The sequence below is a fragment of the Pholcus phalangioides genome, unplaced genomic scaffold (genome assembly GCF_987345545.1).
Source record: "Pholcus phalangioides strain wild (caught in Gottingen) unplaced genomic scaffold, Ppha-v1.0 ptg000017l_1, whole genome shotgun sequence".
In the NCBI taxonomy this organism is placed as follows: Eukaryota; Metazoa; Arthropoda; class Arachnida; order Araneae; family Pholcidae; genus Pholcus; species Pholcus phalangioides.
Window position 1 is genome coordinate 12,265,985 of NW_028301610.1, and position 25,941 is coordinate 12,291,925.

At 37.8% G+C, this 25,941-nt stretch overlaps 1 protein-coding gene across 1 annotated transcript in view; it reads right to left on the minus strand.

Moving 5' to 3' along the window:
- Positions 1-25,648, minus strand: part of ASPP (Ankyrin-repeat, SH3-domain, and Proline-rich-region containing Protein) — a 195,355-nt gene extending 169,707 nt beyond the window's left edge. Inside the window, exon 1 of the mRNA XM_089246204.1 lies at positions 25,275-25,648. The gene's annotated coding sequence lies outside the window, so the exon portion shown is untranslated. The remainder of the gene's footprint in view (positions 1-25,274) is intronic.
- Between the last annotated feature and the right edge of the window lie 293 nt (positions 25,649-25,941).

Consider the following 25,941-nt stretch of genomic DNA (forward strand, 5'->3'; position numbering starts at 1 on the left):
AATACGTGATGATTCAACGAACCTAATGGTGTCTGCCTCCACTACATTCGCAGCCGATGGTGTCTACTTCGGCTTTATTCGCAGCTGAAGATATTTGCCTCTGCTTCATTCGAATGTTTGCCTCCGCTTCATTCAGAGCTGATGACATCAGCGTCCACTCAATTTGAAGCTGAATATATCTGCCGCAGTTGGAGCTGAAAATGTCCGAATTCCCTCCATTCGCAGCTGATAGTGTCTGCTCGATTTCATTTGGAGCTGGAGATGTCTGCCTCGGCTACATTTGCAGCGGAAGATGTCTGCCTCGGTTACATTTACAGCTAAAGATGCTCTCCTCCGCTTCATTCTAGGCTGAAGATGTCTGCCTCTACTCCATTCACTGCTGAAGATGTCCGCTTCCGCATCATTTGTAGTTGGAGATATCACTCTTATGTAGTTTGCCACTGATAGTGTTTACCTTGGCGAAGCTGAAAATATCTGCTAGGCTTTAACCGCAGCTGACGATGGATGCTCTCGGCTCATGTGCTGATCAGAGGGGGGCAGGGGTGCAATTGCCCCCCCCCAAGAGCCAAAAATGAGGGAGAAATTTATCTTTCCCGTAAAATACGGGACAATTCAACGAACCTAAACAATATATCGCCCTTCCCAACACATCGCACCTGATATGGATGGATCGAATATCCACCGGTAGAGTTGGACTAAACTTAGACAAATATGCATGTATATAGGTATACTTTAATCATTAATAGTATCTCATACAGGGTGTCCTGTAAGTCCTAATTCGACTTTTTTCTCATCAACCGTTTGTCGTAGAGGCATGGTTCCAAAATCGAAAAATGTGTTCAGAAAACACTTTGTGCCAGTATCGCGAGGAAAAATACAATGTATCATAAAATAAAAAAATGTTATTTTTATACGGACACTCTGCCGTCTAACTTTCAATTAAAAAGTTGTTGCCCTGTCTCTCCTGAGTCCAACAAAAAAAATTCCACTCTTCTAAGTATAATATTCACTGAGAAATTTGGATTCAAAAATGAGAGGAAAACCTGGAAAGAGAGAATAGTATAAACTAACGGACATTCCTTTTCCCTCTCATTTATGCTGTTGCCCCCAACTTTTCTCCAATTTTTAAATTCGAATATCTCATATATATTCGAATATATATCCATAATATCTTCCATAATGCGTATTACTCACGCATTCGACTGCATTGTATATGCACAACTGACTAATGACTGTCCCAAGAGTTCATCAGTAGACGTCATGGCTCACACAAGGCGGGGTAGGAGCAGAAAGGGCTGTGGGATTCATGTTTTGATTTATTTCTTACACCATAAATTCACCGCAAAAAAGATGACTATTTTACATACGTATTTTATTTTCGATTAAATAGACTACAGTCACCCTCAGGGGTGTGCGACAGGAGAAGTCACAAGAGCCCTGAGCTTGAAGGAGTCCCGTATATGTGGTAATATAAAGAAAAAGTTAAATTTTTCTACAACAATAAAACAAGGTAGCTATGTTTCAACTATGGTGATGATTATTCCAAATAATACAACGAATAAACGAGAATTATTCGCAACTCGAAGGAGCCCCACAACAAATCATTTTTCCTTCGAGCTCCGCGTCTGGTAATGGTGGCCCTGGAATTGACCTAATCTTGAGGGTTCACTAACATTTTTTTTTTTTTTTTTTGGCTTGAAATCAATTTAACTTGGATAATAGGGCATTTATTATAAACTATAATTGAAACAGTATAGATGGATCGAGTGCTACCAATTTTTCAGCTAGTTTTTGTGGACCCCCCTAATACCTTAGTTTTTAGTTATACAGTCAAACCTCGTTAATGAGAGCAAAAATATGACTAAATAAGCGGAGTGACTCGTTAAACGGAGTAAGCCATAGCTGTGCCAATTCCTGCCTGAGCACAATTGGGACTTCCAAAAAGTGACCCGGTAAGCGGAGTGACGTGTTAACCGGGTGACGCACTAACGAGGTTTGACTGTACTTTCTTCCTTCCATAAATTATAAATGCCTTTTTAGTGCTTATTCTAGTCGTTTTTAGTGCTTTTTTGTCCACTTATTTCGACCATTTAGGTAAATTCCACCTGCTTTTATTCGATATTGACTTTCCATGAGTTTAAGTTTAAAAAACAAATGTCAAAATGTTAAAGGATTCGAATGTTTGTTGTCGCGAGGACCGATGAACTTTTAATTACCTGTGCTATCCCAATATGCGGGTGTCATTCGGAAACCAAAACCTTCTCAAGAGATTTATAAATAGCAATCCGTCTCTCTGGGAATCGATGCAGCTGAATCCGTGAACATGCGAATTCGGAAGCTCCAAGAACGCATCGGAACTTTGTTCCCGATTGTACGAATTAGAAGTTCCGAAGAAGTACTCCATCAAGAGGATTTGGGACGTCATTTTTAGCTCAAGGATTCGGTTAGAACTAATTCCCGAGTATTCAAATTCCCGTCTGTTCGCATTTTCGAGTGCATTAATTACTATGCTAATTATCTGAACCTCCCCCACACAGTTTAAGGGACAGGTTCGCTTAACGGGAGTCGCGGGAAAGCACTTGGAAAACTTTTCAGAATAGTTGACTATATATGGTTTGTTAACTCCGCTCAAGATTTTAGGATGTCAAAATGCCACGTCACAAGACAAAATAACGTAATGGTTCAAATTTACCTGACGATATCAATCAACCAACGTATTATCGTTGCTTTCATTCTGTTGTTGTCAATCTGATAAATCTTATAACAGGATATCATGCCCCTCCTCCTCCTAACAAGAAGGCTCTGGCCGCTAGGCAGAGGATTGGCATCATTTATTTAAATTTCACTTTAGAAAATTTATCCGGAAAATCATCACTAGGTAGAAAAGACACTTGCACAAGTCCTGGCTCGATGACCCGAAAACAAATACTAGCCGATAAGCCCGTTATTATAAGCGTAAATATATATATATACAGGGTGCTTATCAAACAGGGGGTATGGCATTTTACTGGCGAACCGTTGATCCTGTTCCAATTAGGAAAAGTTTCCAAATAACGTGTGATACTCAGATATGCCATTCATGTTTCAAGAGCTTGTATAATTATTAAAAAACTTTTTATACAAGTTCCCGTGTGCTCCAAAACCTAATTAGAAAGTTGTTGCCCTGTCTCTCTTGATGACAACAAAAAAAATCCACGTTTCTAAGTGCAAATTTCACTGAGATACTGGAATTCGAAAAGCGGAGGAAATTTGGAAAAAACAGCTCTAAATGTGGGAAAACCGTGAAAAAATGCTTTTTCCCCCAAATTTCCTCCGTTTTTCGAATTCGAATATTTAAGTGAATATTGCACTTAGAAACATGGAATTTTTTTTTGTTGGTCTCAGGAGAGATAGGGCAAAAACTTTCTAATTGGGTTTTTGAGAAAAATGTGCCCGTAAAAAATTCTAATTTTTTTTTTTTTAAATTTTAATAACACGCGTTATTTGGGTTTTACACGTTATTTTGATGCTTTTTCTAATTTAAACGATAATGCCATAAATGATAAAATGCCATACACCCTGTTTGCTATGCACCCTGTATACTGGCAGGGCTTGGAAATATTGAAGGTAAGGGGTGTACATATACAGTCGAATCCCGTTTTAACGAATACTGATATAGCGAAAATCTCGTTTTAACGAACACGTTTCTAATCCCCCAGATAAGTTTACATAGGAACAATGCAAAAAAACTGAAATTCCTTTATAACGAAATTTTGTTATAACGAAGTGGTTTCTTCGGTCTCTTGGAGTTCGTTATCACGGGATTCAACGGTATATATAAAAGACGGGTTGATTCAAAAGTTATGCAACCAGTTAAGAAATATTTACTTTTCGAGATTCTATTGACTGTAAATGAAATTTCTTTTGATAAAAGCACTGTGTTGTTCGAAATGAAGAATCGTTTTAATTTACATTTTCCATTGTTATCGAGTATTCTCATAAGCTTTTAGGTTGTTGCGCGTTGAAGATGTTTTTCCCCAGCAACAAACAATATGATTGAACAATATTTTTTGACTCATCCATCTGAAGCCGCTATACAGAGTGATTCAGAAAAGATGGGAAAACTTTAAGAGGAGATAGTACACACCAATACAAACAATTGTCATCAAAGAATCCACGGTCTAACAAGAAAAGTGAACGCGCTGGCGCGTTTCGAAACGGGCGCTCCGCAAACGTTAAAACGGCATTCCTGTTGAAATTTATCGGGAGAAAAAGAAACATCATGCATGCAAATGTAACCTGGGGAAGAAGAAACCGTATGCAAATCTACGTCACAGTGAATAAAAGGCGTGCACGCCATCCCGTACGTTACAACTGTTAGAACGCACGCGCACACGCTGAAATAACTTCACTGGGCTGGCGTCCACGCCTTTTATTTACTGCGCCGCAAATTTTCATACGGTTTCTTCTTATTCCCCAGGTTGCATTTGCATGCATGGTGTTCTTTTTCTCCCAATAAATTTCAACAGGAATGCCGTTTTAACGTTTGCGGAGCGACCATTTCGAAACGCGCCGGCGCGTTCACTTTTCTTGTTAGACCGTGTATTCTTTGATAACAACTGTTTGTATTGTTGTGTACTATCACCTCTTAAAGTTTTTCCCATCCTTTATGAATCACCCTGTATATTGACGCGTTCAATAATGAATTTTCCAATGTTTCTGCAATCAACAAAACAACTGTCTTCCGATTATCGTCCTGTTTTCCGAGAAACAGGAACTGTTCAAGACCGGAGGAAAAGTGTGTGCGTCCGTCTTACTGCTGAGTCAGCAAGAAGTGTACTAAGAGAAACACAAAAGTTTGAACTATCTTTCAAAAAGTTTAAAAAAGCTAGCATTACAGATTAATCAGTGACGTAGGACCACTCGCAGAGCCCTGAATAAATTGGAGATTAACGCTTATCGTGTTCATGTTGTTGAGGAATTGAAAACTCCTGATCAAATTAAAAATGTAAGTTATTGCTGATGGCTAAGATTTATGAAAAAGACATTGAAAAAAACTTGATTGAGACGTGTTGAAGCCCGGTTTCATTCAACGGGATGCGTAAATAGTCAAAACGCCAGAATTTGGTGAATACAAAAAAAATCCTGGTGTAATTCGAAAAGAACATTAAGAAATTGTAATGGTAAGTCCCCTTTAACTAACCCTGAGAAAAGTAGCAACATAACTTTGCAAAAAGAGTTCACGCTTGTATTTACGAAAAAGGTTCACATTTTGAACATATAATGCGAAATTTTGAAGCGAATGTTGTTTCGCATCGAATAAACAATCCTATTTTAGAGCAATGTTGCATACTCGTAATTCTGCTTCCCGAAAACGGGTATAACTACCCTTAAAGATTCTCATTAAGGACGAAGACATGTTACACCATCCCTAATCCACCCGATACTTAAAGAAATGATGTCTGGTCCAGTTTTGATTCATAATAAAATCGCAATAAAAGCACATGTTACAACTGGGTTACAAGTCTAATTGCTGTGTTCAAACGAATGATAACGCAAAATAAGTATGGGCATTTTTGTTATCCACGATGGACGTGGATAACAAAATGGACAACGTGGACACGATGGACAAAAAAAATCCGATATATACGGAAATTTTCACCTTAAAAACCTCTCTCCGGGTATTTTTTCGCACTTTCTCTGTAATTTTATTGCAACTGGAAAATCCAAAAACAGAAACTCCTCTCATTCCTCATTGAACAAAAACATGGAATCTTATCATAAACGAATCCAAAAAGATATGACATTGATTGAATCGGTACTCCAAGCAAAAAATAGAAAGTAATTGCTTGCAATAAATGATGGACAACATAATGGCGGCATAATATTAAAAAATAAAGAAAAATCACATTGACAGCAACTCTAAGGAATCGTAAATTGTATGGCCAACGTGTTCGGCATGCCAAAAAGAAATTCCTAAATAAAATAAGAATGGTTGCGTGCTGTACGTTCCGTTTCAAATGTTGTCACGCACGAAATTCACAATTTTCTATTAAAATTCCCATTAAGATTTCTGTGAAAACGTGTTGAGAACAGTTGAAAGCTCTTTAAATACAGCATTTTTCAAGGATCTTAATATCACTTTTCTGCATTTCCAGACGCATTTGGAATGAGTCATACTGCAGAGCCACCTTTAGGGGGGTGAGACAGGCGCAGTCGCACCGGGCCCCGCGTCTCGGTAGTCCCCGCACTTTCATTAATAATAATTCCTTTAATAAATTCTGGAATTCTGGATTTTCGTCTAAAAAGAAATAATTCCAGAATTTTCTCGATATTCATCTAGAAAGAAATAGTTCCGGAATTTTCTGCAATTTCATCATTTTTGAAATTCTGAATTTTCATCAATTTTTGGAACTACTTCTTTCATTTATTCTCAATTTTCATCGATTTCTGCAATTATTCCTTTCATTTATTCTCAATTTTCATCGATTTCTGCAATTATTCCTTTCATTTATTCTCAATTTTCATCGATTTCTGCAATTATTTATGGTGCTGGAATTATTTCTTGCATTTTTATTCTGAATTTGGATAGACGCTGGAATTATTTATTGCATTTATTCTGAATTTTCATGATTTCCATTTTCTAAGTTTTCGATTCCCCTCTCCCACAGAATATTCTCCCAGTATAAAATTCGGGGCTGAAAAGGACCCCCCGTAATTATCAAGACGCCTTTGGCCTCGCTACTATTTTCGCACCCGGGGCCGCGCATCTGGTAAGGGCGGCCCTGTCATACTGTTGTCATATATTCAGTCTCAAGTCCCGCGAGGAATCAATCATGGCGTCTCTGTTGTCAGAAAGACTTCAAAGAAACAAAAGCTGAACTTGAAATAAGGTATTTCTGTTTTCTTCTTCAATTTTTTCAAGTCTTCCCATTATATCACCCTCCTAATCTTTAAAAATAACAAAATAAGAAACCTTCTTTTGTCTCTTCCACCTTCAATGGACAAATGCTTACAAACGGTGACCTTCACATCGAGAATATAACGTTGCGAAACCTCTTCTTTTTTTTTTTCCGGGCCGATCCTATAGAGGCGGAGATCACCTACACTTTACAACATATAAACGTTTGAATGGCGTAGTTCATTTTGAGAAAGGAGAAAAAGAACAAGGGTTATGCAACAAGGACAAACGATAAAATACATAAAAAGATAAAAAGAGAGAAAAAAAATTGAATGTCAGAGATGACTCACAGCCCGTAACCATGTTTTCGCGAAGAGTTTCGTACAGAGGAAAAAACACAATTACCAGATATGTGTGTTGTGTAAGAAAAAATCCGCGAAAACAGCCAAAAAGTCTGTGAAAACAGCCGAAAGGAAGTAAAAAGAAGTGTTCTCATTCAGCGGAACACTGTGGTCCAAACCACGGAAAAGCAAATTGTTTTCGCTGTATTTTGGTCCCGTAACATTGTTCTAAGAACATTCTTGGACAGCGATTCGTAAAAAGCGAGAGTAATTACCCACACGCTTACTTAAAATTTTTCTTTTGGTTATAGGGAACAATAAAACGATGACGGCTCGGCTTTTCTATTCAGAAATGGTCGAGAGAATAGATGGATTCAATCAACACCACACCGGCCTCCAACAAGGCCTCCGCACGAAGCTCGTGACGTCAATGAAGAAGGCCATTTCTCCTACTGCCATTGGATGTGCTGCAAAAAAAGGTAAAGATATCCCATGCGTCGACCTGCTATATCCAATGGCAATAGGTGAAATGGCCTTCTTCAGTGACGTCACGAGCTTCTGCGGACGCCTTGTTGGAGGCCGGTGGTGTTGATTCAGTACCGTATTCCTTGGTCTAACCGACGTGGCGCTTGCGTTTTGAGAAACGCTGTTTTGGAGGCGGTGCCGCGCAAGCCTCCAAAAGATGAGGTGCCTCTACGCCAATTTTTGTTTCAAAAAAATATTCAAGCGATCGGCTATGAAAATTATCGTATGGCATCCAGATATCGAAAAATTGAACGGTGTTTCAACTAATCATGAATGGTTCTGAACATTTAGCAAGCATTTTTCAACAAATGCAGTAAAACGTTGGACACCTCTGCATCCCGAACACCTCCCTACATGGGACGGTTTTGAATGGAACCGACTATAATCGATTCCTTTAATCCTATAACACAGAATGTCTACAATGTAGTACCTTAATATCTCGGACACCTTTCTAACTTGGACAAATTTTAATGGGACCATAGATGTCAAACTTGGATAGATTTTACTGTATCTATTTATATGAAATACGAAAAACTAGTAATCTTCATGAAAATATAATTTTGTCCCAGAATGGTACAGCTCATAATCCTCTCAGACCCGAGCATTCATTTTTTTGGAATTTTCAAGATGTTTTTTGAATTGTTTTTGACACTCAAACATGCATTAAAAACATGAATGTCATTGTAAACCTTTTTTTTTTTTCATATTTTCTTTTTCTTTTTTTCTTGCAAAGAAATAATTCACTTCGTTCAAATTTTTTCAGCCAAAATGATGCAAAAGTACATTCATCATCACATGTAATTTTTTCCAGAATTCTATTGCTAAATTTCATGTAACAAAACACTTTTCTCGGATGCACTTTCTTTTTCGGAAGCCATCTTAAAAAGCCCCTCTGTGAAAGCCTCCAAAGTTCATATCACCATATTTCCAACTCAAAACTCAAACACAATCCCTTAAGTCAGGGCTTAACTTCCTCAGTTCAAAAGAAAAATTCTACAGTGAGGAAAAGCAACCCCCTACACATACATTTGTGACGGCAAGGTCTGAAAGGGTTATGCCGATGTAGCGAATAGGCCAAAAATTACGGTACCTATTGTTGTATCGAATGTACAGGAGGTTTCAAAATTCATGGTACGAACGTTAGAAGGTATTAGAACACAACAAGAGTAATGACTCTACAATGCGTACTCGGAACTCAAACAGTGAATGGTTAAAGGGTGCTTCCCGGCACACTTCGCAGCAGGTCCTGACGTGACACTTTTGATTCAGGTTCTGACAGCAGCCGTCATCATTTGTGCTGTGGATCACCAACAAAATGAATGCGTACACGAATCAGAAGGTGGATATGTATAGCATGTGCGGGACTGCCGAGGGAAATGCAAGGGAAGCCTAAAAATGATATCAAGAGCACTTTCCGACAAAGCACCTGACAGATCCGATAATTTTCCGACAAAGTGGGCCTGACAGATCCGATAACTTTCCAACCCCCCCCCCCCCCCGACTGCACCATCATCTATGATTTCGTAAAATTACGGCAGTCACTGTATAGATAGTGTGAAGTCTGCGTCACTGTTGACAGTCGCACTTTTGAGCAGTTGCTGTAATAATAACCATCATTTCGTAACACGGCAAGTACTGCCCTCTATTGATTCACAGCTTCAGTTCCGACCATGCTCGACCCATGGCCCGTGGGCCAAATGTTGCCCGCGGAGTCATCTGATATTGCCCGTGATCTTAAACCTATTTTTGTAAAAGTGAACTAACCGGTACACAAAAAGATCACTTGAGTGACCTGCTGTTTCACATCACTTCAGTGATCCCCGCCACATTCCCAGATCACTTAAGTGAGTTTTTCGGCGCTATTTGAGATCACTGAAGTGTCCCATATCACATTTACAGATCACTTAGGTGATATACTGCGCAGTTCCACATCATTTAAGTAACCCGCGACACATTATGAATCACTTGAGTGACTCACGACACAGTTTCATATCGCTTAAACGGCCAACGGCACATTTACAGGTAACTTAAATGAACCGAGGCACACATTTACAGATCTTTTAAAAGATCCGTGGCACAATTACAGATCGCTCAAATGGCCTATGGCACATCTCTAGAACACTTAAATAACCCGTGACACATCTCTAGATCATTTAAATAACCCGCTGCACATTAACAAATCGCTTGAGTGGCAAGCGGCACATTTAGCGATCACTTGAGTGATCTGTAAATGCACCGTGGATCACTCAAGTGATGCGGCGTTGTTTCAGATCGCTTAATTAAGTGGCCCGCGACACGTTTTCAAATTAATGAAGTGGCATGCATGCGCTCTCCAAAAAGTTGAACACCCTTGCTTTATAGGATGATTTTTGTCTGGTCGTATCACTCCTAACGTTTATATCGTGAATTTTGGAACGCCCTGTATATAATCGAGCACCAGACTAGTAAAACCCAGAGTTTTGTGGCCATTCGAGCGTCGTTTCTGTATTTGGGGGGTTTATGTTTCACAACTTTTGTGGAAACGTGATGTCAGGAAATCAAAATTTGCCATCAGTCATGTCATACGTGATGCCAAACAAAAATCATTCATTAATTGGTGCTTCAAAATGGGCGGTGATACGGGGGGGGGGGGGCGTGAGGGTACCCCAGCGTCAAAGGTGGAGTCGACAGATATAACGTATATGCGTATATATGAATTGGCATCATCATCATTGTGCCCCCCCCCGTAATAATGACCGTGCCCCCGCCCCCCGGACTTCCAAGTCCATCTCCGCCTATGGGCTTCAGCGAACTCTCTTTCAATGTTTTCCCAGGGAAAAGGAGACAGGCTCAAATTTTCCTATTTTACTACACTTTTGGATTTTTAATCCACCAAAAACTTTAATTTTAGTATTTCCCCTAATCATTTTTTGGGAGTTCAACTGCATGTATCAAAAAGAATTCTGATCACTTCCTCATATTTTACTTGAATTATGAAATGAATCGTAGAATTTATCATCTTTGCGATCACTTTCGAGAAAACATTCCGTATAAATTTCGTATTCGTATATTTTCAAAGACACATTGTCTACACCAGTGGTTACCAAAGTGTGGGTCGCGATCCCCGGGGGCCGCGCGAATGAACTAGAGAACTGTTTCTCAACCGCCGGGCCCTGACATCAGTCGAATCGGTCCGCGAACTTGTTCACTGTTTCATTTTTACCCATTCATTTCACATTAGTCGTGTGTATAACCGGGCTTCCACTCACAAAAACGAAACCAACCGGGCCGCGGGCTTCTAAAGGTTGAGACTCACTGAACTAGAGAGATCGCGAGAGAGATTATCCAAAATAAAAACTTCCAAATAATGAATCAATTTTCATTTTTGGCAACGTAAATAAAAATACGTCAAAACAGTAGGCATCTTCAACCCGTCACTCGCAAGCACCACGGTGCTCTCCGAAGCACCCAGAGTGTTCGATACTCGTGTCCGATTTCGGGCTCGCGAGCACTTGATCAACGTTCCAATCGAACACCTCGTACAAATTGCTTTGTAGGATTGAAATCCTCCTGGTTTCATGCATTCGTATGTCAAATTTGCCAAAAAATAGGTGCTCTTCTTTTGATGATGAGTACAGGCAGTGCTCGCGACTAGAAAAGGTTGAAGACCTCTGTTTTATGGGGTGACTTGGAAAGAATTATCCGATTTGAAAATTATACAGGCAAGTAAATATTGACAAATTATTTGATTTTATTCATCACTGATTATTACCCAAATTGGAACAGAGTTGAAAAGCATTCCGAAAAATGCTTTCGAGACAGCACAGAAAAAAATTACGAATATCCCCGAAAACCGGGGCTTATGGTTACCCAATGGGGGGGGGGGGGGGATCACCGATAAATTTCTTCTCAAAAGAGGGGCGGTTGCGATTCAAAAAGTTTGGGAACCACTGGTCTACACAATACACTTTTTATAAATACCAATACACAAAACTTATAACATGCTGCAGAAAGTTACTGGAAACAAACTTAAAATTTGAATAAACGCAATTCAAAAACCCAGAAATAATGTCGATGAAGCATTTTTACTCGTCTATATCAGGGATGGCCGCATGCGGCCCGTGAGGAGATTTTATGTGGCCCGCGACAAGGTAAAAGTACCGTGAAAAATTAAATTTGTGACCATTAATTTGAACTATCGGGTTCCAACAACAGATTTCTTGATTCACAAACTTCTTATTTCTGGTGACGAAATCAATTTCATAATTAATAAAATGGAGTGGCATATACACCGAAGTTGCACCACTGATGCGGCCCGCGACGCTATAGCTGACCATTATGTTGGCCCGCGAACAGAAAGAAGTTGGCCACCCCTGGTCTATATCTAAGATCTTGTGGTATGATTCTCATTTATAATCTACAACATGAAATGAATGGATATAGCTCGGACCTGACGATGATACGTTGTAGAGAAGTAATAGATATCATAAGCCGGAATAACACTATACGCATATGCTATTCCCCCGATTCCATCATCATTAGGAGTCAAGAAACCACCAAACACATGGTACGTACGAGCATCATACTCATGAACACAAAAGATCGACCTTTATAATGACCTTCATACAGCCTCATCTCCAGACACGAAGAGAATTTCAATGGCTACTGCATCAAGTTTTTTGGACTGCATCATTAACTGTTCAAGTACTCCAACTACCGGCTCGAAAATTGGGGGTCTCCACCTTTATTTATTATTATTTTTTTACCCTTAATAACATTTCGTACAGCCTTCTTTATATTGCTTTTTCTTCTTGTTATTTAATATTGCTGGACATAAAAGAGAATATTTTTGGGGAAAAAAAAAAGGAACGAAAACTGACCCTAGCACCAAAGCCATAAAAAAAAGGCCGTAATTAGATTCAAATGGAGAGGAAACAAAAGCTCTTCAATTCTACCATAGAGCACTAAGATACTGACAGCACTTTTCTCGTTAAAATGATGTGCACATCACGTGAGCACGCTTTCGGAATATTACCCTCTTTCATGTAAGTTTAGGAGTCAATATTCCATGGTTGTTACTCTATCAGTGATGAGCTCCACGAAAAAATGAGAGTTATAATGACTCGTATGGGCTACACAAACAAATGAAATAGGTTTTTCAATATATGATACTGCATTAATTAAGGCACTGCGACCTAATTACAAAGACAATGTTCGCTTATAACTAAGACATGGGCATCACGCAAACTTGCAGTCATTTTCAAAATCAGAAAGATTTGAACGCACTGCCGAGTGTTTATGCGTCCTCTATTCTGCAGTCAATTAGCCAACTTGCTATTCTCTGCAGCACGAAGTTACTCGTTAACCTACAATTCTAAATTACGTAGAGAGTATTCGTTACTTTATAAAGAAGGAAAACAAAATTCATCTTGTCGAGGTTATATGCTTCACAATGTGAACCAATTTTCACTTTTTAGTTTTTCTACAACTATATTACCGTCAAAAATTTAACCTTCGATTTCTAAGTCATTTTCCAAAGTACCATTCCGTTAGTTAGCGTTGTTTCGAAGGTTAGGGTACATTGTGTACAAAAAAGTTGTGGAATGACGGTGGCACTATCTTGTGTGTTGATCTTTCCCTACATTTTGACACCTTCACGATGATAAAAGATTCGTTTTTCAAGGCTATTTTTTCCGAATTAGGCCATGTTTAACGTTTCATATGTGATGGTCAAGTACTGAATAACAAAGAAACGGGCTCGGAAGTCACAATAAGAATATAATAACTACAGTAGCCCCGAGTTACACAATTTTCTGTGGAAAAATTTCTGAAATGCAATTAAAAGCACAGGATTATATATTGCCAAGATAGAAGAGATTATTAAGTGATAATCAAGAAAGAATTTATTTTATGTGATATCGGAACACCACATATAATCAAGCTACACTGATTTTTGAGAGGCTACAGAATATAAAGATGAAAACTTTGCCATAATTTTAGAAAGGGCTTATGTGTGTGTGGTGTCTGTCATTTCTGCTGAGAAGGTCACAATTCCATACCTGAAGCCCAACGTTATTTCCAGTATAAAAAAATCATTTAATATCATGCTGATGCCCACCATTAACAGCGTGCCTGGTCTGAAACTCTTATTTAATTTGAACCCACTGATAAAAGTTGTTTTCTTGAGTCTAAACACAAGTAGCTTATTTCTTGAGATGAGCCAAGGTGCTATCTAAACATTCAAAACTTGACTTCCATTGAAAAGATTTCAGGAAACAGTCTTGTTCAAGGACTACAGTCACAAAGCAAGTCAAATTTTAAGAAACGTAGGAAATTACCGTTGTGGTGCAATTTTAGTAAGAAAGAAAAACACGGTTTAGTCCCAATTGTAATTAACTAATATTTACATGCATTTGTGTGTGAAATCGTAACCCGACTTACGCGATTATCCTCGGTCCCACCTATCGCGTAACGTCGTGGTATTACTGTATTACAAAAAATACCTCCCAGAAGTTGAGCAAGCATAAAAAAAAGGGGGAAGGGGGGAGGATCCTTATCTTAGTAAAGAAATCTTACCATAAGATAGTGTGTGTAAATCGTCAGTATGTGTTCACTAAGACATCCATCTTTCGAGAAAGCTGTAATTTGCGTCACAAGCCCGACGTATATTTTTATGCTCGTGTCACAACGTCGTTGTTTCGTAGAAAAGAGTGTTTAGCTCCTTATGTATCGTTATATAATGGTTTAAACTAAAATAAGAGAGATGTATGTCCCTCGAAGTGAAAGTTCAAATACGGATTCACGGAACCTCAGAGTTAAGTTTTTTTAGTGAGTGGGCGTGTAACGTCTAGCGTGAAGAATGTAAATAAATATTCGTTTTTTTGGAATTTTATCTTAAAACTATGTGTACTGTATTTACAAAAAAAAAGCGTTTTGTTGACGAAAGGGGGGGGGGGAAAAGTCATATTAAACGATTATATTAAACTCGTTTGCGTTCGGCCATGTGCTGCTGGCTTAATCAGGACGTTGGTGTTTGCATCCTTTGGATAGTTGAGGGTTGAACAGCAGCGGCGGGCCATTCCCGCACGCACGCATCAAATGAGCAGAAAATAAGAAGAAACACACATAAAAAAAAAAGAAGAACGGGGGGGGGGGGAGAGAAGAAAGCAAGGAAGAAAAAGATGATGGTGTCACGAGAATGGACCATTGCTCAAGGCGAATTCCACCTGAGCATTAACAAGGTCACCTGCATACGAAGTTGGAACGAGGGTCAGGAACACACATCCAGCAGAACAGGCTCAATTCGAAACCTCTTCTTCCAACCAACAGCCGCCATTAGAAGATGACCAGAACAGGCACCTGGTCTTTATATGTATGTATATATGTGGGAAGAAATATTTCTTCTTCTTTCTTCTATGTTTCTTTCCTCTTTTTTTTTTTTTAAGCCACACATCGTTCCGTTTTCCTGGTAACCTGCTTTTTAGAGTTGTAGCCCACCTATAACACCGCCGAGATGCTTGCCTGCCTACCTACCTTTCCCACCGAACATGATATTAAGACGACTATTTTCTTCCATGAATCTATGGAGATAAATCACTTTTTGATTAATATATACAAAAATTAGCCTTGACCTATGACCAATGTCAAAAAGAGGAGGGGGTCATCATCTTCTAATCATGGCAACTTGGTTTAAGGGTTTACCTCTATGATGGCTGTTCAACCCTGATGCCACTGTGAAGTTAGTTACCTCGTGTGAATCATTTAGGAATCGCGAAGAAACGGATCAGACTAAGAAAATAGGGTTACCGGGAGTCACACGCGCTCACAGACTCGGAGACAGGGCCGCAACTAGATGATTGGTCACCCGGGGCAAGCGCGCATTTTGGCGCCCTCTTGTAATGTTGAAGGAGAGGCTTCAGAATGAAATTTGCGCCCCCTCTGGTCCAGCGCCCGGGGCACAAGACCCGACTGCTCCCCCCCCCCTAGTTGCGGCCCTGCTCGGAGATGGGTGATTTTCTGTGAAAAATGCAGATTCCTCAAATTCAAGTATGATTATCGAATTATTTGCTGAGATGGTAACGATTATTAAGTGGTAGTAAGAATTATTCAGTCGATTAGAATACCACATGTAACGAAACTACATTGATTTTTTTCAAGAGGGTACATGCTACAGGCTTGTGTAAGAATAATTGCAGGTTTGATTGCAATTTTTACGAAAAGATGTGTTCTTCAAAAATTTTGGTCTTATTTATTTAGTGGTTTAAATGTACAGAGTATTTGAATGCAAAATTGTATTCCGTCTCTTATCGTAAATCAGATATTATCACAGTCAGTCGTTTCATGTTTCATTATCTGGTTACCGTCAGTCCCATTTACTGATTAACTTCAGCGTTCCTCAACCTTTTTTAGACCCAAGGATAATGTCTGAAAAAAGTTCGAGAACCACCAACTTTCTGTATGGAAGTCTAATTTTCCATTTGAACCTATGGGAATATTAACAACATTTGTGGAATATAAAGAATAATATATTGAATAGTTTTTATTCAATCAAGAATTTTGTATTTTCAAGTGTCTATCTGTAAACCACCTGTTCAATCTCCGAGGACCATAGGCTGAGAAATGCTGCTGTATTGGCTACCACCTCTGACTTCAGCTTCGTTCTGTGATTCGATTTTCTGAGGTATCCCTACCTCCTCCTCCTTACCAGATCATGGCCCGTAACACTATCACTGCTAACAATCTAGTGCCGGGGTGGCCGCAGCGGTGGCACGCGAACGCTTTTCAAAAACTACAGAAATTCTATATTCCATTTTTTAAGTCAAAGAAATTCTCACCAACTCCCAATCTTTTTCTTATGAATAATGGTCTTGGCTGCACAAACCTATATTTAGAATGGTTGGTACACTTAAAGTATAATTATGTGATGATACTTTCCATTCAATACGTTTCTGTTCGGTTTTTCATCTTTGGACGTTGTTGCTGGGCGTCCCGTGTGCACGAGATCCAGGATCGTCCGCATGAGGGACATGCATTGTATATCCATGAATTCTTGGAGAGGGGAGGGGGCTAAGCCCTCTTACAAAGTTTATTGGGGGAGGGGAGGAAGGGCAAGCACCCCGAGTCTTCAGGTTCCGCTGTATATGCCCAACATGGTGCAGGTAACATGAACTTCTACCGATATACGTCCATACACAATCTGCATTGCGATTATCGAATTTATGACTCAAAAATAAAAACAATTTAGAATTCAAAAGGGTGACAAACTTAACTTTTTTGCGAAAATAAGACAGCCGAAAAATATTTTGCAGGAACGTAGGGAATGCTTGTGTCCCGTAAAAACGGGACGCATGATCTGCGTGTTAAAATTCGTAGATTGGCACACGCATCGGAAATGATCTTGATTGTGGCACGGCTTGCAAAAAGGTTGGCTACCCCCTAATCTAGTGTGAAGGCAATCCAGTGAGACTGGTTATTTCCATCCCAGACAAAATCTTCATCAATTTAAGCGATGTATCAAGTATTCATATAGCTCTTAATTAGAAATGCTTAACCTTGACATCATAATACTCTGCATGAAGAAGTATATCGCACCAATTGTACGACTACATAGCGTCCAGTTTATTGTGCTGTGTTTTAGGTATGTTACCGTATCGTATTTTATGTAATATCCTTTAGAAAGGTAAAACCCAGGGGATTTTTGTGTGCGTCAACGCCAGGAATGCTAAAAAATAATTTTATTGAAATTTAAAACGAACGACGATGCGGTTTTAATGATAGCTTAGTTTAAACGGTAGATAATTTTCCCAAGCTTAAAAATTTCACAACTGATTAAAGACTTCGACGATAAGCTTTCTAAAGCATGTGAAAGTTTTTCACCGTACGTGGCTCCGAGTTCATCTCCGTGTGGAATCTGTTTTTGGAAGAATTTCAATTCGCGCAGCCTTATTATCATTCCGACTTTCCAGATGCGATTTCTCTTCTATTTTTCTTCCTACTTTTTATTTGTTTCGGCTTCTGATTTTCCTATCACTCAAGTAGAGATTCTTCTTTTTCATTATGCTAATTTACTAGGAACGTCACTTGACCGCTAGCTCGTTTTGTCAATCGTCTTTCCAACCCCCTCGGGCAAAACGACCGAAACCGAGTGCCATCCCTTCCGTGTTCGTCTTTCCGTAGTTTGTCATTCTCTTTACCCAACCAACCCATCATCTCTTTCTTTCCAAAGCAATCCATAACCGCTTATGAATTCACAACCACGGCTCGATCTCAGAGCAACTACTTTTGGCAGAAAATCGTGGCTTTTCCCACTGAGATAAACAACGTTCTTTCGTGGTCACTAGCACAGAAACCACCGTTTATCAAAGACGAGAAGAAAATCGATCCGCGAAAATTCCATGTATACGTTCTTCGAAAAGCCAATCAATCAATCATTTTGATTGAATGAACTTCTGTTATGATAGCGATACATAAAAGTCACTAGCTATAGAATAATTATTCATATTTTTTGAATTCGTGACTTGCCGGTCATGAATGGCACTGATACTGTTAAGAGTCATAGTGGCCGGCGATTAGTCTGAATCCGTTTCTATAGCGAAAACGAAACTATAATGCATTTCAAGAATTTCGACGTTTTAGAATGCGTTTAAATAATCAATCACTGCTACAGCTTTTAGATGCTTCGACACGTTGTCGTTTAACCCTCTGGTCCCGCATATATTTGAATATACATGAAAAATACATGGTAAAAAGAAACCACATTATATGTATACCCCAATTTCTTTTCTCTTTTTTTCGTATTTAGAAAGTGCATCTTTCCTTGGTGTCATTGCAATGCAAAATATGGCTATATAACTGCAATACTTTTTTATTTAAAAAGAGTTGAGTCCTTATTGGAGTCATTTTTTGAGAGCTGCTGAAATTTTACGTGTTCAAAGATTTATAAAATCGCAACCAAATTGAGGAAATTAGAAATAAAATTAAAAGTATATTCAACTCTTTTGCTATATTTTATATGTATAAGCAAGACTTCATCTGTTCATATATAACATTAAAATTAAGGCAAATTTTACTCTGTATATTTTACCCTTAATTAACCATTTTAGCTAATTAGAAAAATCCACTCTAATTAATTAAATTTTTGCGTCGTTGTATTGTTTAAATTTAAAAAAATGTGCTAACACCAATTTACACCCGTTTTTGTAAAAAAAATATTTTTTCAATACGTTTTTTATGGGGGTGAACCATAGAGGGTATTGAAGTCGCGCAAACTTAACTCTTTCAGACCCAGCGTCCGTAATGTACATAACCTTGAAATGTCGACAGCAAATTTGTTTCTCGTGTGATAAGGTTCATTATTGGCTTTTTGGTATTGACAACAATCCCTTTACTGAATCAGATTTATATTCCTACGTTGGTAACAACACAACGGTGCAAACGTGACCACAGTTTATGTCAGTCACCGGTGCTTCTTGGCTTATGCAATGAAAAAAAAAAGTTCGTTTTTATTTCTTTCCCAAAAAAACTCTTATATACAGTGGAATTTTCTTCACTATTTTTTTAACAGTGTTGTGTCTCCCTATACCTTATACTTATTATACAATGGCATAGCAAAGCATCAACGAAAAGATTAGCAGCAAGCATGTGTAATACATGATTATCAGTTCCACTTCTATGTATTCGTTCTTTTTTCAAATTCATAATCAATGATTTCTGCTCCTTCTTCGATTACCATGCTAAAAAAAGTATACTTCAACAGAGCTTTTCTTATGTGAGACACAGATTCGATACACGTAATTCAATTTCGCTCTACGAAAAAAAAAAAGTAAAGTAGTATAACCTAAATTGGAACCTTTTCTCATTAACGATCTTTTCTTTTTTTTGACGAAGAATGTCTTTTTGCCTCTTTTTTCCCCCCATCTCCAATGTATACCTGAATGAATGGATGGTGAAAAATAAAAGAATGAAAACTCTCATCCTTCACCTTGTCCTACTTGTCTGAAAGAGGTTTGAAACCCACGATTGTGTGTGTAGGCAAGGGCTGGGGGTGGTGTGAGGGCCAAAGCGAACCACTAATCCACTTAGACACAACCAGCCCAACTTTATACATATGTGAAGGCTTGACAGGATATAAGCATTGATACCTACGCATCCTCTAGATATCGATCCAATCAAGGTTATTTGTCATTCACACTTGAGAAATCTTGATATAAATGGGAAGTTGTGAATGGATGCATCCTATACTATGATAACTAGTCTGGCTTCACTTTAGTTGAAATTTATCGTTCTGCGTTGTTTTCTTTCTCGTAGCATTCACCACAGAATTTTTGAAAAGAATGCGATTGAGATGGACGTAGTAATATGATATTAACTGGAATGCATAATGTTTAAGATTTTATCATTTTCATCTCTCGTTGTTAAAATAATTCGCACAGTTTTGCTCAGATAAAAATTTGAACTTTTATAATCATAGTTTTCTACCTTCCTCCTTGTATTCAGGTCGATTAAACTCTTAGGAATCTTTTATATCGACTTCAACTACTAATTTGCCTCTAATTTTATGTGGTGGTTGCAGGTTACATGACTGATATGGGAATACATCTTTTTAAAAATGAAATAATGCATTTAACAATATTTTTTAACAAAAACATGGTGAATACAGTCATTCAAAACATGCTTAATTTTTTTGATTCCCACCGAACCAATTTCTTTGTCATTACAATCTCGCAATCAAAAATTTGTACAAAAATAAGCTCTAGCCTGTCAATGCATAATCTCATATGCGTGTTTCAAGAACTAATCCGTATAAACCAGGAAATATATATCATCACTTGAGCAAAAAATAATTTGATTTAAACCAGTGTTTCCCTAAGTGAGAAACCCCCCCCCCCCGTGGGGCGATGAAAAGGTCCAGGGTAGCTGTAGAAGCTTTGGGTTTAGTGTAGAATCCTATGGGGTATCTTGAGTTGGGGGCAATGAGAAAAAAATTTTGAAGAAAGAGGCGATGGAACAAAAAGAAAGTTTGGGAAACTATGATTCAGAGTAACACCGAAATGGACAAGCTTGAGATCTGAATTCTGAAATTAATCTTGAGATCCGAAATTCCTGAAACTAATCTTGAAATCCGAAATTCCTGAAACTAATCTTGAGAGCCGAAATTTTGATGAGATGATCATCTCAATGTTTCTGCCTAGTTAGTCTTTAATATTTATCAAATTTTCAAGCTCAGTAACTCATTCAAATTACCAATTGAAAAGTCTTTTTCAGATACAAAGAAAAGTTTAAAAACATTTTTCAAGACCGACGGTCTCTTACATTAGAAAACTACTGTTCAATAAAATGCAATAATATTTCAGCTTTTTTGCGGAAAATGAGAGAATCCAGTCATTGTCAAATGATACTTACTCTAATATCTGACAATCAACTCGATAAATCATTTATATACAAAACGTTTACAAACTACTGACGCTGATGGGAAGGACTCGTTTCTCAATGCGTTTTTGTTACTTGAAACTCACAAAAATAAAACGCCACATCGTAATACCAAAAAAACAATGAGTTTCATCATCGAAGCTGGATCACTTTGAATTCACAGAAACTTAAAACGGATATATGTCACTGGACCTAACGCTGTCTGCATCAGTTACTTAATCAACAGACGTTGCGGCCTAGAAGGAAAAAAATATAGAAATATCCCTAGGCCAACTAAATTATAGAATAAAAGAGAAGCAGTGGATGTGCCCGATAGTCTAGAAACAAGTATGAGGAGCATACAAAGAACAAATTTCATTATTTTAAGGGAAAAAAAACCCAGTTCTATTCCATTCCCAGTTCCATAAAAAATAAAGTCGTCGCTATAAAAAAAAACCCAATTCTAGTTTTTCTCACTATCGGCCTGAATACTTAATCAAGACTGTCTCGCTTCTAACACCATCTTCACTTTTTTTCATGTTGCGTTATTCTAAAAGAAAATATGCATATCTCGTCTGGGAAAGCTCTACAAAAAGAACAATCTACTCTGAATAAAAAATACCGAACGCTCTTTTCTGCATCTATTCGCTCTCATGAGTGTTGATAAACAGGGAACCTCCCTTGATATATACTATAAAAAAACGTATCACATATGCATATTTTTGAAGTGCGCAAGTGTGTGCTAATCCACGTCACAGTCGCAATTCGCGGCACGCAAAAAATAATGGCGGTGATAAATACAGAGGGTATTTATTATCATAGCAATTTAGGGGAAAAAAGCATCCTACCTAATGTAATCATAGATAAAAAAGCGATGATGAAACTAAATTCTGTTGTGGATCCTAATCACAGTACTGAAATTCCTCTTTCTTCAGTTTCTAGGGAAAAACCAAAAACTCAACTCTTCTATTAATTTCCTCGTGAAGCTGTTGCACGTGTACATCAAGAGTAGGGCTAGACGGATATGGTATGAAACGTCAAAGAAAAAGGCAATGCGTCCTTGAAGAGAGCCGTCGACATCCATAGTAGATAATTCTTGATTGCGATGAGATTGGAATTGACCATTTTGCGAAAAAGCTCCAGAGAAGTTATAGCCGGATCGATACACTCATCTTCTACTCACTCTACAGAACTTTAATTTAAGATTTTACTCAGCTGTTTTCCAACTTCATGATCCACCTGTAACTGGTCAAACCATATCAACAATCATAGATAAGTGCAAAAACTCTTAGTCTATCGTATAATGTTTGATCTACTCTCACCCTTGATGGAAGAACCACTTTTTTAGAAAGATGCAAAAGGAAACGAATCCTTTTAGCACGCGGCAATCACGATCTACGAATTCCAATGTGTATAGGAGATAAATTCAGTGCAAATAGAAATCTCCGCGTGGCGTTTTTCTTTTTCTTATTCAAATCTCTACCATCAAGAGAGATGATGGAATCTATTCTTCCCATACCTATATTTGAAAATACATGAACTGGGAAGTATTTGGCGAGTGGCTAAAGAAATACTTGGCTTTGCCCTCTCTTAGGTAACCCTATTTTTTTTCCCAAGAGCCCTGCAGGGATGTTTGTCTATCTGAAATAAAAAAAGTTGCGAAGGTTCATACATCAAAACTTGTTCTGGTTTGGGGATGAAGGACGAATTAACAAGCGGCAAAGTTCATCTCTGTATATATATGTGTGTGTATGAGAGAGAGAAAACGTCTGCTCTCTTGCATTTATTTTTCCTATGAAGTTTACTGGTTTCCTGAATGACGTTTCCAAAAACACGAACAGCATAAATTATAAAATCCTCTCCTCTCTCTTTTTTTTTTTTCCAAGCCCTCTCACGCTTAAAATATTTTCCAAGTAGGCGCCAAGTTGTAAATTAAACGGACAACTGTGATGTCATTTTACAGACTGGAGGTTATTTTTTTCCCATCAAGAGAGACCAGTTGCGCATACTTTGTTTTGTTTTTTTAATTATTCTCCTCCAACGTGGTGGCGGTGTCTCGAATTTTAGTGTCCTAACCATGGTGAGACACGTGGTGTTGTGATGCCATCACGAATATCAAAAAGAATTTAGAGCTTCTACCGTCGTAAATTAGGATTTGTCAGTCTGTGGCAATAAATTAGCCGTGTCTCTTAAAAAGAAAGTTTTTATTACATTTTTAAAATTTGCTAAATAAAAACACGCGACTGAAGACCACGATCCCAAAATTAACCATTCCAAGAAAACTTTACTTAAACCAATTTTATTTTTCGTCCTTCATCCGTATCATTCTGAGTAAAAATAGACTCGCACATTCCCATTTTTCAATCAATTTAAGATACTTCCTCTACAACATTTGTGTGTTTATAAAAATTTTTAAATGTTTCGTAAAAGAAGTGGCTATCTCAATCTGAAGTTACATAAATCCGGAATTGCAATTTAGACGTCATACTATACAGGTGACAAAGCCAAATAAAACTTGTTTCCAAACATTTTTCCTTTATTTAGCTCGCAAAGTATTTAATTTACTTTATCAGTTAATAGTTGGACAATCTCCATCCTTTTTTTATATAAATTTAAAATCATGATTGTTAACTCAAGAAAATGTAAATTATTTATTTCATATTGTAATGTAATCTTCCATCTTGCATACGTCGCTAAATGCTGATTTTTATTTAGATCTGTCACCTCCATTCCTCTGTTGCCACTTCTTTTTTTATATTACATATATATGTGAATTTCTTCCCCCTCCCTCATTATTTGTACGAACAAACACGTAACAGTTATTATTTTTCGGGTCTCACAAGTTAGCGTAGCCCCCGAAATGCTTTATGTCTGTGTTTTAACTGATTAAATAAAATTATCTCATCTTATGTATCTAAAACATTTCTATCAAATTAAATGTAGATACACTAAATTGATGATTGCATATTTCTCCGAAAATTTCTTCGCCTACACTTCCTATATTTTACCGATAATAACCAACAAAAGCCTTCCCCGGAACTAAATATGCATAACATTCTGGTTCATTATAATATCCACAAACTTATACTTCAAGTTATTTACGGAGAATGCGGTGAATTATTATGCTAATTTTTTTTTTTTCCTATCCTCGAGCATGAAACGAGATTTTCGCACGTTGATAAGAAAGTGTGGGAGTCGAGAAGTAAATGATGCAACAAACAAGTTGGTCGAAAAGAAATGGAAATATCCAAAGTTAGGATTATATGAATATTTAGAGGTTTTTTTTTTCTATTTGTGGTATCTATAGTCTGTAGTATCTATATCTATCTTAGTCATGCTGAACGTCTATGGATCATGGAGTATTTCAAAAAAATCTATCTATCATGAGAACCGCATAACTCACATATTTGAAAGAACAGCAAAAAAAAAACAAAAAGCATTATTCACTGTCGTTCGATACAAATAACTTTCCTGATGAAATTCAAATAATTAATATGATTGCGATGCTTTTTCTCAGCCCAAGATACAGTGGATAACGCGTACAACGTTTTTCGAAAAAAAATGTCATGAAAAGCGTTGTAAGCGGCGAATCTCGATGAGTATTAGTAAAAGTTGGGATCACGAAAATAAGTCGCACTAAGCGGGAAAACGTTATAAGAGGGAACGTATACATGCAAGGGGGATTAACTATATCAAGGAAAACGACCCGATATCCAGAGAAAAGTCTCTTCCCTTGAATTAATATGGTTGTTAAATGCCACGCTGGTTCGTTATGAAATACACGGACACAGAAACTATCTACTGTATTGACATTGCATCTACATCCCCGGACTTCAACCAATAATCAATCCAAATACGTGGAAACAACAACCTTTAAGTAATTGGAAAGAAAATAGTAATCGAACAAAGCTTTCGCTAGTGGATATCAACGAGTTTGGTCACAAACACAGTTTCAATTGTAAAGAAAACTTTTGAACGTGTTCAGAAGAATTACATGTAGCTCGGCAACCACTCTTTGAATGACTTAAACTAGAAATGAAAAACTTAACTGGATCATGCTTTAAAAAAGAAATTTTATAAATTTCGTATTGAAACATTTATCCGAATTTAAAAAATGAAATAAAATTTTCAAACGCACTTACCTAAGTTGCGATATCATATCCATAGAAATAAATGATAAAATAACAGTCTTCTTCCGAACATATCTGTGATACCGTCACGAATATCCAACGAAATAATAAAGAATCAATTTTTCTATCCAATTAAAAAAAATGATTCTTTATTCATTTTACATCTCTCCACCATTGAACTCCAAAAAAAACCAAAAAAAACTTGAAACGAATCAAACACGAATATTATCCACAGTGAACCAGCAGCAGTACCGGTAAACGCGTAGCACGATGATCATCATCATGGAAAGATTGACACGGCAAATGAAAGAAGAGATTATAGAGAGAGAGAGAGAGAGAGATGAAAAGATGCTGCTGCTGCTACCACTTCTTTTCTTATTTTTATCACTCTTTGCCAGGCTTTTCTTGTGTAATAATCTATCCCGCAACAGCCACGGTTACGTATACAGCAGGTTGCCCGGCTTGATATTCTTTTTCCCGCCTGTTACTCGCTGAATCTGCTTTGCCTTTATTTATTTATTTTTTCTTTGTCTTCTTTGCACTTCTAATCTCGACACCACCTCTTTTCCACGTGCGGCATGGCGGATTGTCTTTCGTGTGTGTGTGTGTGTTTTTTTTTGTATAGTTGCTGTTCGATTCCCCCGCGAATTTTCGTTAGTTGTAGTAGTAGTTCTTATGA